This window comes from Lepidochelys kempii, chromosome 25, assembly GCF_965140285.1.
Source record: "Lepidochelys kempii isolate rLepKem1 chromosome 25, rLepKem1.hap1, whole genome shotgun sequence".
NCBI lineage: Eukaryota > Metazoa > Chordata > Testudines > Cheloniidae > Lepidochelys > Lepidochelys kempii.
The window spans coordinates 9,225,455-9,238,367 of NC_136404.1; the positions used below are offsets into that span (position 1 = coordinate 9,225,455).

At 46.9% G+C, this 12,913-nt stretch overlaps 1 protein-coding gene across 2 annotated transcripts in view; it reads right to left on the minus strand.

Moving 5' to 3' along the window:
* JSRP1 (junctional sarcoplasmic reticulum protein 1) overlaps positions 1-7,440 on the minus strand; it is a 40,429-nt gene extending 32,989 nt beyond the window's left edge. For both annotated transcript variants that reach the window (XM_073324244.2, XM_073324241.2), the window contains exon 1: positions 7,276-7,440. The gene's annotated coding sequence lies outside the window, so the exon portion shown is untranslated. The remainder of the gene's footprint in view (positions 1-7,275) is intronic.
* Positions 7,441-12,913: the final 5,473 nt, after the last annotated feature.

Sequence of the window (12,913 nt, forward strand, 5' to 3'; positions counted from 1 at the left end):
CAGCCTGCTGCCTGTGGCCAGCAGTGGCCGGCGAAGGAGAGCAGGCTGCAAGCAGGGACCCTCTGGGGGAGGTGCATGGGGGCACCAGACGGAGCCGTAGGAGAGACCTGGCCCCAAACATTGGTGGAGCTGGGCCCCCGGGCCCTGAATTTGCTGGAGTAAGGGCACTTCCGGCCCATATATCTCACTGCCCCTGACAGTTTCCCCTTTAATAAATTCATCCCTGAGGGGTGTTTCCAGTTGAACTGTTTAGTCCTCTACAGCTGTCAGCTTTCCCACAGCCCTTAGTTTAAAAACTTCTCTACAACCTTTTCAATTTTACATGTCAGCAATCTGGTTCTGATTTAGTTTAGGGGGGAGCCCATCCTTTCTTTATAGGCTCCTCCTCTCTCAAAAGGTCTCCCAGTTCCTAATAAACTTAAACTCCTCCTCCAAACACCATCGTCTCATCCACACGTTGAGACTCTGCAGTTCTGTCTGTCTGACCCTGCACATGGAGCTGGAAGCCTTTCAGCGAATGCTACCATGGAGGCCCTGGACTTTAATCTCTTATCTAGAAGCCTAAAGTTGTCCTGCAGGACCTTTCTTTTACCTTTCCCTGTGTCACTGGTAGTCCTACTTGTACCAAGATCACTGGCTCCTCCTCCGCACTGCACAGGAGTCTATCTAGATGTCTTGAGATGCTCACAACTTTTGCACTCAGCAGGCAGTTCACCAGGCAGTTCTCCCGGTCATCGCAAACAAACGACTAGAATGGGACTTCAGTCTTGAGAGAGGCCTTTGATCATTACTGAACCACAAATCATTATTCCAGTAATCTGGAGTTTTTAGTAGCAAAAGGCAAGAGCATTATATAACTTTAAACCAACTCTGTCCCTTTCAAAAGATGTGGAAAGAGACAATCTTCCCCGGGACCATGCAATCACAACAAACCTTTAGGAATAAGCCTCTGACGGTGAATAACGAATCCAGCACACAACATGAGGGCCAAGGAACAATCCTGTTGCCTAACTGGAGTGGCACACGCCTAGTAGCTAATTATTCCTGTATTTGCAGTAATGGGTGCTGTAGAAACCCATAGATTACAGGGACAATTTACCCCTTTAATTTCACACACAGAGGACACCCCCTGCTAGGGAACTAACTGTTCTCATACTGTTCCATTGTAACCCTTGGACTGCTCCATTTTACAGTTACTAGGACAAGAAATAGAAGCCGTGTGTTGACCCAGTAGATAACAAACAAGAGAATGAAAAAGACTCCCTTTAAAACTAGATTGTCCAATAAAACAGCATCAGGCTACAATGGAGTGTGTGATTTGCCCTGGTATATAACGGTGAATGGCAGACGAGTGTAAGAGGCCACTAATGAGTTTTGCAGGTGGATGAACAATATAGCCAGGCTGAGAATTACAGGATGAGATTCAACTGATCACACCACACGGGGCTGATTTAGTTTTTGGCCTCAGGAAAGGTTGAAGTTCTGTAGTGCTGTTTCACGAGAATTTCCTTTAATATCATTTTGGGGGCAGAACTCCATTGAGTAATTGCTCCAAGGTAGGTCTAAGAAGTGAATAATTTAAGGATAAAAGTTAAAAGCTTAGATACCATGGTGAAGGGCAACTCCATAAATAGGATTAGCTAGACAGACAGATGGGAATAATTGTTCAAGGCTTTATGTGGAAAACAGAGAAGTGACTGCGGGCGCACACGTGATGATTGAATACGTGATCAGACATACAAAAGCAGCTGTTCTGCACATGTTACGGGTACATTAGCAAATTTTATGAATGTTTTTTTCTGAAGCCCCTTTGAAACTCTGACCTACCATGTCAAGGAGGATTTTGATGTCATCTGTGAGATGAGAACGATCTAATTTTTTTGGGATGAGACTACCTGAAATCCTCTTGCATAATGGATAACTGACTTGTTAGAAGGATAGGCTTTCTATACTAAGGGTACAAGACCACTCTCACTTACACCAGTGTAAATTAGAAGCAACTCTACAAACTCAGTGGATTTATACCAGTTTTACAGCTATATGCAAGTTCAGAATCAGTGGCTAAACCTGCACCTTGAAACAAATTTCCCATGAATTACTCTGCCAAGGATTTCCATAAAAAAGCATGATTCATGATAAATCTGGAATGTTAATTAAAGGGGTGAAACTAATCCTGTTGTAAAAATAACCTAATCCAATGCCAAGTTCATCAGTGGCTGAATATACAGGATATAAATGGACCAGAAATCAGCATAAGGGGGAAAGCTGTGTAACGTGCACTGATTTGGAATTTCAATAGGTGTGTGATTTACACACCAGGGGGGTGGGAGGTGAAGGTGTAACAGGAAAAGCAGCCAAAAAGAGAATGGAAGGTAAAATATTTGGACATTTATTTATATTATACCCTGCAATCATCTGCTTTTCCTGCTACTCCTGTTCACCTTCTGCCCCTTTAGCATGTAAATCATACTGGTTTTGCATACCTACTGAATTCCTAAGTGTTGTAAATTACACACAAACTTCAAATTTCTCACCCATTAGCATCAACACTGTGATCTCATTTACACAGATATCAATTCAGAATAACTCCAATGAAGTCAATGGCATTACTCTGTATTTACAGCAGTGCAACTGATAGCAGAATCTGGCCCCATATGCCACTAGCCCAGATTACACCACTATTTAAATTGCCAATGAATGTATCTCACACTTTCCTGAGACTTGCACTTGCTTATACTGGACATGCCTCTCACCCTGCCAAGGCCCAAAGGTGGGATACAGTGCATGCCAAAGACCCTAAATGAGACACACGCAAAATATTCATGCAGAAAACTTTAAGTGCTGTGGTATTTCTTCCCTTAGCAGAGCTGGCACTTTCCACAATCTTAGTTTCATGATTCTTTATTTCAGGTGTCAATTATTTTCAACAATAAAACAGAGGGGCTGCCACTTTGTGTGAAGCAAAGTAACTTTGTGATTACAGGTTTCAGAGTGCTAGCCATGTTAGTCTGTATCAGCAAAAACAACAAGGAGTCCTTGTGGCACCTTAGAGACTTACAAATTTATTTCGTGGGCTAAAACCCACTTCATCAGATGCATGGAGTGAAAAATTCAGTAAACAGAATATATGTGCTATAATATATATTCTGCTTACTGTATTTTTACTCCATGCATCTGATGAAGTGGGTTTTAACTAAATGTGTTAGTCTCTAAGGTGCCACAAGGACTCCTCGTTGTTTTTGTGATTACAATGAGTGATGTCCCTCTAAAGGCGGTATGACACCAGGTATGAATCCGGCTATATGTACAATGTGTCCAGGGCCTTTTTAAAAGCAAGAGAGTGATATGAGGCAGGGGGAATGTCTTAATTTGCCTACAGGGGATCTAAGGGGCATGTTTCTGGAGGTACCTTAACCATGCATCCACCATCACTGAAACAAACTGGCTCTCTACTTGGAGAGAGTGAGCATGCCAGAAAGGACAATGCAAAGAATTCAAAACTAAGAAGTGAAAGGATGTTGCTAATGTATCAAACATAAATGTCAGAGCCAAGTTTCAAATAACAGGCAAACAACATGAATTGAACTGTGAGGCCAGGCACTGGTCCGGTGCCTGCCGTGACGTAGAGGGGACTCCAGCTCTGAAGCCAAAGCAGAGCTCTGCCTGCTGGCTCACAATGCTGTGGAGGGAGCATGCTGTTGCTTGAGACTGAGAGTGCTTTCTCTGGTTGTCTGAAGGCGTAGCACCAACAGGCAGAGGGAAAACTCATGTGACACCAGGTCTTTGAGGAAGATGAGTAGAGTAAAATAGGGTTGGGGAAATGGAATGATACAAGGAGCGCCCCAATCCTATAAGTAGAAGACCTTGACTCTCCCCCCTACTCCAAATCCTATAAGTATATCTGTTAGGGTTTCACCACAAACCATGTTGGGGAGACTCTAGGGTGAAAGGAGTTTTGAAGAAACACAAACTATTCAATATGCAAGGCTGACCCATTCCTCCCCAAACTGCAGAGAGAAGCCCAGCAACCTCAGACTTTAGCATTGCCTTTTATCCAAGGTATTTCCCCTGCAATTTGCTTTACACTGGGCACTGGCTCTTTCAGAAAGCTGCTATGCTCACTGGGAGATTCAGAGCATGGAGGAAAACTGCTTGAAGAGGCAGAAGCAAGACTCTCAGGTGCAGAAAGAGATGTTTATCTTGAAAGCATCTCTCGAAGGCAGTGTGGGTTTGTCACTGCTGAGCGTGGCCTCTCATTGCCAGCAGAACACATCACTTGTCAGAGCAGTCTATTCCATTCCCGTGCTGGGGTTGGCCTGAAGCACACAGGCTGGAGAGTGCAATAGACTTCAGTGATAAAGTCAGACTCATGGGGATGGGAGTCAGGAGAGAAGGGTTTCATTCTTGCTCTGTGAAGCAGGGCAGTTACCGCGCTCCTAGGGAACAAGGTTAAAGGCAGCTGAGATCAGCTGATTGGGGAGGCAGCCACAGCTGTGGCCACACCCAATCAGGCCACAACTGGCCTTGATATAAGGGCTTAGGGAGGCACTAGCTCACTCTCACTCCAGCCTTGGAGTGGGAAGGGCCGCGCAGGAGCACTCCAGCCCGGCAACTCCCCAGGCTGAGGCCTTGTTAAAGGCCTAAGGAGGTACTGGGGCAGCTTGGGGATAGGTAGAGGCAGCTGGTCCAAACCCCTTGCCAGTAATGAGTGGCCATTACAGCCTGCAGTTTGCCCCAGAGAATGGGGGGGCTAGATGATGACTGGCAGTAGCCACTGAGTCAAGATGGGTATAGGGGGAGGGGGTTCCCCTGGGAAGGGAGACCCAGAGCGTAGGGGCACTTCTGTAGGGCAGCACACCAAGGTAAGGGGTACTGGGGTCTGGGAGAGACATGGGGGGCCTGAGGCAGGAGAGACACTGGCCAGCAGGAGGTGCTCTGAGGCTGGCATGAGCTAATTCCTGGATGGACCTGCAGGAGGTGCTGTGGTAGTAACTGCTCTGCCACTGACTTGCTCTGCAGTCTTGGGCCCGTCACAGTGCTTCTCTGTTCCTCAGTTTCCCCTTTTGTTAAGTGGGGAGGTTAACGCTTTGTGCTCTGTTAGAGTAAGAACCCCGTTTCCTGAGAATGACAGGATGGCCTGCCCCTTTAAGGGCCAGGAGACCTGGGGTTGGCCAGCTCTCTTCAGGCAGATCTGTTTGTGCCATAATTTAGCTGCTTCCCAGCCTGGAGGGACTGATCCAATTGAGATCGGGTGTGAACCTGAAATACCCGGGCCTCCTAAAAAGCCTGAGAAAGCTCAGGGTGGGAGAGGAAGAGCAGAGAACAAGCTGGGGTTCTGTGGAGGGACTCTGTGCGCCTATCCCAGAGACCGGAAGAGGGAAAGGAAACCCTGAGAGTGTGAAGCTCCTTCCCTGAAGTCCCCTAAGAGTCAATATGCTACCCCAGACTAGAAAGGCTTAAAGATAATGGGCTGGGAACTGAGCCTGGAGGGTGGGCTCAAGAGGAACCCAAGTGGGACAGAAGAACCTGTTTGGATACTGGTTATCTTGGAAGTGGCTTGAACTGTGAGACCCAGCTAGAGACTTGAACCCTACAAATCCCGAGGAGGGATGGAAAACCTGGTTGAGGGGAAGCACAGGTGGGGAAACCTACAGTGCCAGCCCTCACCAGCAGGGGTGCTATGGGCTAGCTATACCTATGACCCTTCTAAAAATAGCAGAATATTGTGTTTATAAGGCTAAATTTAAAATCCACCTTTCCCTGCTTCCCTCTTCAGCAAATTTAGGCTTTGTTCTTCCAGTATATTCTTGGGAGTCTTGTCCAGTCCAATTTCCAATATCTCAAGCACTAGGGCTTCTATCCCTTCCTGTGGGAGTCTGTTCCACAGTCCAAGCCACTTTGCTGTCAGAAAGAGAACCTAATACTGAGCCCTCTTATGTAACACAATCCCATTAATCACATCACACCCAAACCATTCTTCTTGAGGTTTAAACACTTGTAGAGGGTTATCACGGCATTGCTAAACCAAGATGGACTATCAGCTCCTTAACAGGCTGACATCCTACCCTGGGAGAGGGCTCTCAGCAGAGCTACCCACCCTTTCTTGTCACCTCCATAGTTTTCTCTATGCAGCATGCTGGAGTTAAACACTAGCAACACTATTCCTCTGGCAGCGATTCAGCGGGGAGCAGAAAGGCTTTCTGTCCCCTGCTGGGAAACCAAGAGGCAAGCACACAACCAAGTGCATCTGGATGTGCCTGCAGCAGAATACGGCTTATACAGATCATGATCCGCTCAGGAAGGAAACGAGGAGGTGAAGCATAGATGAGCAGGGTGGGGAGAATGGGTGTGATTCATACAGGGAACTGAAGGGGGAGCTGAAGCAGAAGAGGGCAGAATGGAAAGACTATGCCTCCAATTTAGCAGGCACCCAGGCACGTGCCTAACTTTAAGCACCTCAGTAAATGCAATCAACAGCGCACTAATACATCCCTTGTATCTTTCACTCATTCTCTCCATGTGCTTAAATACATGGTTACATCAGCGCCTGAAAGCAATGAGAGACACACACAGACAAGCTGGACAGGATTGAGAATGGAAGGAGGGTAAAAAGACTCCTTATAGAGAAAGGAGAAGAAAAACAGAGGAAAGGAATACACAAAGGAAGAGGGGAAACTGAAGAGAACAGTAAACAGCTCAGAAGAAAGGTAGAGAGATGAAAGGAGAAGAAAGTGCTGAGTGCTATAGGGAAAAGTAATCTGAGGGGACCAGACACTGGAAAGCCCTGAGGAAGAGAGAAACAGAACTTGAACAAAGAAAGCTTAGCAATAACAGGGAAACTCTATGGGACACGGACTAAGTTAGGAATGGATGTGACAGTGATTTTTTTAGATGCCCAAATGTTATAAGAAAATATCAAAAAGCTTGATCTGAACTGTGTGGAGAAAGCCAGTGATTGTTTGGAAGGGTGGGGTTGGGGCATCTAGATGGAAATGAGAGGGTCAGCAAAGGATCCCAGTGTTAACCCCTCCCCCCCACACCAGTTGGGGAGGCAGTTGTGGTTTGAAATTAAATGTATTCATGAAATATTGATGCTAGAGGCTTGGCTGGCTTTAGCTAAGAAATTCCTGATGTTGCTCTACCATCGTCACCTTCAAAGCACTTGACAAACATTACATCAATTAAACCTCAGAACATGCTTGTGCAGGAGGTAAGTATTCTCTCCTCCTCAGATTGGGAAACTGAAGCACAGAGAAATGAAATAAATTAACTTACCTAGGGTCACAGAGTGACTCTGTATCGGAGCTTGTATCCCTTTCCCTACCCAGTTTCTGGCTTGTCCATTTTGATTCTAAGACCTTATACAGTGCCTAGTACAATGAGGCCCTGTTTTTCAGTTGGTTCTTAGACACAGGGTGCCTCAGGTGGCATGTGACCAGGATTCATCACTGAATTTGCTCTGCTGGTTAGATCGTTGGCTTCCCTGGCCTGGGCCAGGTACTGATGGGGAATGCCGATCTATGTGAATGCTGATCTATGCCCCACATTGCAATAATAAGCATGAGTAAGATTTAGAGAGCTGGGATCAGAGTCCTTAGCCCTAGTCCTGTGCTCAGGCTGCCTTTCCCATCTGTTTTTGCTTGTGTTGGATGGGCAAAGGAGAGGGGCACCGATACTGTTCGGGAGCTGTCTCGCTCATAGATCTGGGCTCCACTGTGGTATTTTCTGTGTTTAAACATTTAAAGTCTACCAGACCAGTCCTGACCGTTTTTGATTTCAGCATGTTTCCCAATTGGCAACGAAAATCCAGCAGTCTGCACTTCAGATAAATCACACTGGGGGTAGGGGAAAAACTTCCCACTTCTCTCTCTCCCCTCCCCCCGCCCAGCATATTTTGAAGCCACTCAATTGGAGAGAAGGGGGGTGGCTGGAGTAATTTTTCCATGGATACGGAGAATAAGTGAGCTCTGTATGGCTTTTCATCATTAAAATGCTTCCCTCTAGCAGTTTGTTAATCTGCAGCATTCTAAAGTAATATGCATGCACATGCAGAGACCTCAGTTCAGTCTTGCTCCACTCAATGGTTGTAAGGAGTCTCAATGCAAGTGGGAGAGGGGTATGCTGCTAATATCACGTGGGGCTTGCTCTGGCTCCTTTTTCTCTGCACGTAGAGTATGTCTGAATCGCTGTCGCCCAGTCGCAACACAATCCTGGCACAGAGTCAAATACCCAGGCATGGTTTTTCCCCTGAAACAAACTGTATGTGCCCTGTAGATCATTCTTGGCTTTCTCCCCAGAAGGGGGTGGTGGTGAAGGCGAGGATGATGATGAAAAGCTTGTCCTGCAGTGTGACCTCTGGGAGGAGGCAATAGCAGGTTCATTTTATTATTTTAAATGTACAGCATGGTAGCCACTAGAGGCCTCGGGCAAGTCAGAGTCCCACTGTGCCAGGCGAAAAGCTAGGTAAAAGTTCTCAACAAGCTACAGGACAGGGCAACCGAAAAGGAGCCTAAGACGGCCTCAAAGTGGTGGTGCTGTTCAGTGCTGGAGATGGTAAGAGCCAGAGCTCCCCAGTCTAAGTCCCACAGCCCAACAGGGTGACTGCTGAACAGACCCGGTCCGATCATAAGTCACCTTGTTGCCAATTCCTTTCCCATACTGCCCTGAAAATTTAAGGTTACCGGTTTGAGGAACATCTTTTTCTCTCTCCTGCACATCTCCGGGGAAATATCTGAGTAGCAGCTGTAATTCCAGACCCCATTTCTGAGAAGGAAGGCCAATGCATTTCAAAAGCCCCCTCAATTGTGTTTCCTTCTGGAAATACTAGTGCTGCTTCTGGCCCCAAGCATGCCACGGGGGGATATAGGAAACAACTAGCTCCTATAGCCCTGTTCTAGCCAGAGCAGCCTCTTGGGATTTGGGCATTTAAAATGTCAATTTCCACAAACTGACAACATGCAGTGCGAGCTTTCATTGGCAGGTGGTTTGCTCCCACAGATCCAATCGCAGCATCATTTCTGAACTGCTCTCTGCCACTCATCTGTAATGTTTTAAAAACCACAGAGCTATTGAACAGACCTTCCTGAGAGAAATCGAATGCCTCAGCTCAGCCTTGCTTCAGGAAACCTGCCTCTGCCTCCTCACAGCTGTCATGTGACAGGTCAGGCCTTTCAACATTCTCATGCTTCGAGTGAGGAAAGAGGGGACAATGGCAAGTTACTGATTTTTGGTGGAGTTGTACCCTCTTGCAAGAGGGCTGGATTTAGCCCTGGTGCAAAGGAAGATGAAAGCCAACTGGTTTTCACACCCAAAATTTTCCCCTGCCCCAAAATCCTATTTCTAGTCATTTCCTTGCACCGGGATAGGAGACCTCAAAGGAACACCTCAGACCTGCAGGACGCATCACTGGCAATTCAGTCGGAGGTGCTCTTCCCCTTAAGTCACTACTGAACTAGTGGCCCAGAATGGTGTGAGGAAGCAGCATACTGCTGGAGAGGATGACTGTCAGAGGAGACCTAAAATAGAGATCCTGACCACAGTAGTTAAAGATCCTATGGGCTTTTCCTTAAGAGGATGGACATTAGCCCCAGTGTGCTTGCCAAATTCCAACTTGGATACTTCTAGACTGGCAAAACTTCCTCTTGTTTTTGTTTGGATATGGTACTTTTCATGTAGTGTAGTGTTTCTCTGTGCCGTTAAACTGCTGCCAAGCTTCACCCCAGAGGTGTATTTCAGTGGTAGGTGAATCACCAAACTGATCTTATAAAGTGAGCCTTACATATAGTTTGACTACTGAAGATTTAGGAGGACTAAAGATACTGTCCAGAAAACATGGAGGACAATAGAGACAGCCCCAAAATAAAAAATTATGTGGTGAGGGGCACCCTAATGCTAAATCTTGCTACATGGATGAGCCCAAGTACTTAATGTTTGTAAGAGTAGGCAGAAAACTCCTGAAATGCTCCTGGGTGAAAATCAATCATAAATGGACTACAGAAGCTGACTTCCCTTGGATTGTGTGTGCCTTGACATGACCTTGAGGCTGCACGTTCACTGAGGGTTAGTAACGAGAAATGCACTCAAATATCCATTTATACAGGATTCTCTAGGAAAAGTAAAATCTATTGTAGCTGTATCAAAAGAAAGTAAAAACTGGGATTTTCCTAAAATTTCAGTATGTTCTTCAATGTGTCCAGGGACCTTTTTACATTGAGGTTGTGGGGAAGGGTGTGTCCAAGAAGCATGCAAGAAGTATTTTGGCAGGATGGCTACATAAACTGGAATTCCAAACCCACCTTGCTTTCTAAAGGGTTGCTTAGTAGCATCATCTTATCCTTAGGGAAGTTTATGTAGATCAGTAGCTAGGGCTTAAAGCTTGCTCACTCTGAGTCTGTTTTCCACATAAGTTACTATCTTCCATATAAAGACTTTGATTTGACAGGTACGCCAGTGTTTAAAAGCAATCTAGCTAGATTATGTTTTGTTATCCCACAATACAGCGGGGGGTGGGAGTGGGGGAGTTTGTGTGAGGGGAGGTTTCAAATGTACCACAAGGGCTGTGTGAACAGGATGACAAAGGCCAGAAGACAGAACTGGTTTTCCTTTCACATGATAATGGAAAGCTGAAATAGCTACCAAATGTACTTTCAGAGAAGTTGCCTGTAACTGAGGGTCAAGCAACTCTAGTAAGGAACTCATTAAAAGGATTCTTGTGAGGCTTTTTCTACAAATAGAAAACTTGATAAATTCCTTGTAAACAGCTGGGAGGACTTGACACCTGCTTAGAAACAACCTAACTCTCTCTCCCATCTCGGGGCCACCCCAAAAAGGAGAGGGTTACTAGCAGGGTGACCAGACACTAAGTGTAAAAAATCAGGTAGGGGGTAATCGGCACCTATGTAAGGCAAAGCCCCAAATATTGGGACTGTCCCTATAAAATCAGGACATCTGGTCACCCTAGATCCTAGCCTGGATGAAGAGAGGTGCTCTGGTTCTGTGTGAGCAGTTGTAGCTAGTCTCTCATCCTGAAGAGAGCAGGCACAAACAATCCCCAACAGCTCTGAGAACCCCCTCCATCTTGGCAAGCATGGTAGGATCATGAAGTCTTAGTCTCTCCTGAGCTACCAGAAGTAATAGAGGAAAAGATGTATTTGACTTTCCCACCCCAGTGGATGGAGAAGCTCTCTCATCTTGGTGCTTTGTTCAGAACCCCAGTAATCTGGTGTTCAGCAGTGAGGAAAATAGATCTTTGTCTGCCCCCCCCCCCCCGGAAAAGAAAGATTACCCAAAGATCCAGGGGCTACACATGGGGGGTCAATTAATAATCAGATGAGTAATTACATTTTCCCTTTCCTAGCAGAAAAATGGCAACTACCAATGTCCTGTTGGACACTGCTCTGTGCCACAAGGAGTGCTTCCCAGCTAGGGTGACACAATCCTCTTCCTCTCTGCTTTTTTAAATAAAACATGGTATCTTAACTGTCTAGTTCAGGGCGGGCAAACTTTTTGGCCCGAGGGCCGCATCGGGGTTCCGAAATCGTATGGAGGGCCGGGTAGGGAAGGCTGTGCCTCCCCATACAGCCTGGCCCCTGCCCCCTCCCACTTCCCGTCCCCTGACTGCCCCCTTCAGAACTCCTGACCCATCCAACCATCCCTGCGCCTTGTCCCCTGACCGCCCATTCCCAGGACCCCACCCCTAACCACCCACCCCATCTCCTCACAGGCCCCCCAGGATTCCCACACCTATCCAACCCCCCCTCTTCCCAATCCCCTGATTGCCAAACCTCTGCCCCATTCAACCACCCCCTGTCCCCTGACTGCCCACCGGGACCCCATATCCAACCCCCCAGTCCCCACCCCCTTACCATGCTGCTCAGAGCAGCAGGACTGGCAGCCGTGCCGCCCGGCTGGAGCCAGCCACGCCACTGCACTGCCTGGCAGGAGCTTGCAGCCCTGTCGCCCAGAGCGCTGGCAGCATGGTGAGCTGAGGCTGTGGGAGAGGGGGGACAGCTGGGGAGGGGCCAGGGGCTAGCCTCCCTGGCCGGGAGCTCAAGGCCCAGTCAGGATGGTCTCGCGGGCCAGATGTGGCCTGCAGGCCGTAGTTTGCCCACCTCTGGTCTAGTTGGATCAGGACTACTTTCTGGGATACCAAATGACTGAGGACTTCGCACAAAAAGGAGGATTGTGTGTAGTTACTGTTCCAGGAGAAACCAAATGAGTTGAGTTTGAAGTCCTACTGAACTTCCCAGCCCTGGTAGGATGCATCTGTCATTACTATAATTTGATTTAGAATGTCAGAAACAGGGACTCCTGAGCTCTAATCTCAGCATTGCTATTGTATAGGCTTGGGCAAGACCCATCACCTGCCTGTGCCTCAGTTTTCCTATCTGTGATATAACATAAGGATAGTAAGTTTCCAGCTTCCTAAGCATACTGTAAGGATTTAATGAATTGCAAGTGCATTACAAAGCATTTTCATCATGCAAAAACATTACATAAATGCAAGGTGTTTTATTAGTGGAATACCTGAGGTATACTGCCATAGAGATCTATGTGATTACCCTATATGTACACGCTGCCTTCAGGGAGCTCTGAAGTGGTCTGTTTTAATTCATACACTGTAGCCCATTCAGTTCAGTACTTGATTTAACATACATTCAGTGTGACAGCTTTGTAGTTATTGTTCCAGCAGCTGGAGCAAACTTGCTGACTCTTATTGGTTCCATTCTTGGGGGAACAGGATGTGACTAGCTATTCCCATTGAACTCGGCTGGGAGAAGAATGAGCCCAAACAATGGGGTGAGGCTGTGCTCGCACAACTGAATGGCCATTGATGGCAATTAGTAAATGAGACCTTGAACATGCTCTTTAGCTCCCAATGCTGCTTGGCTGCTGTCGGTGAGGGGATGAGTAG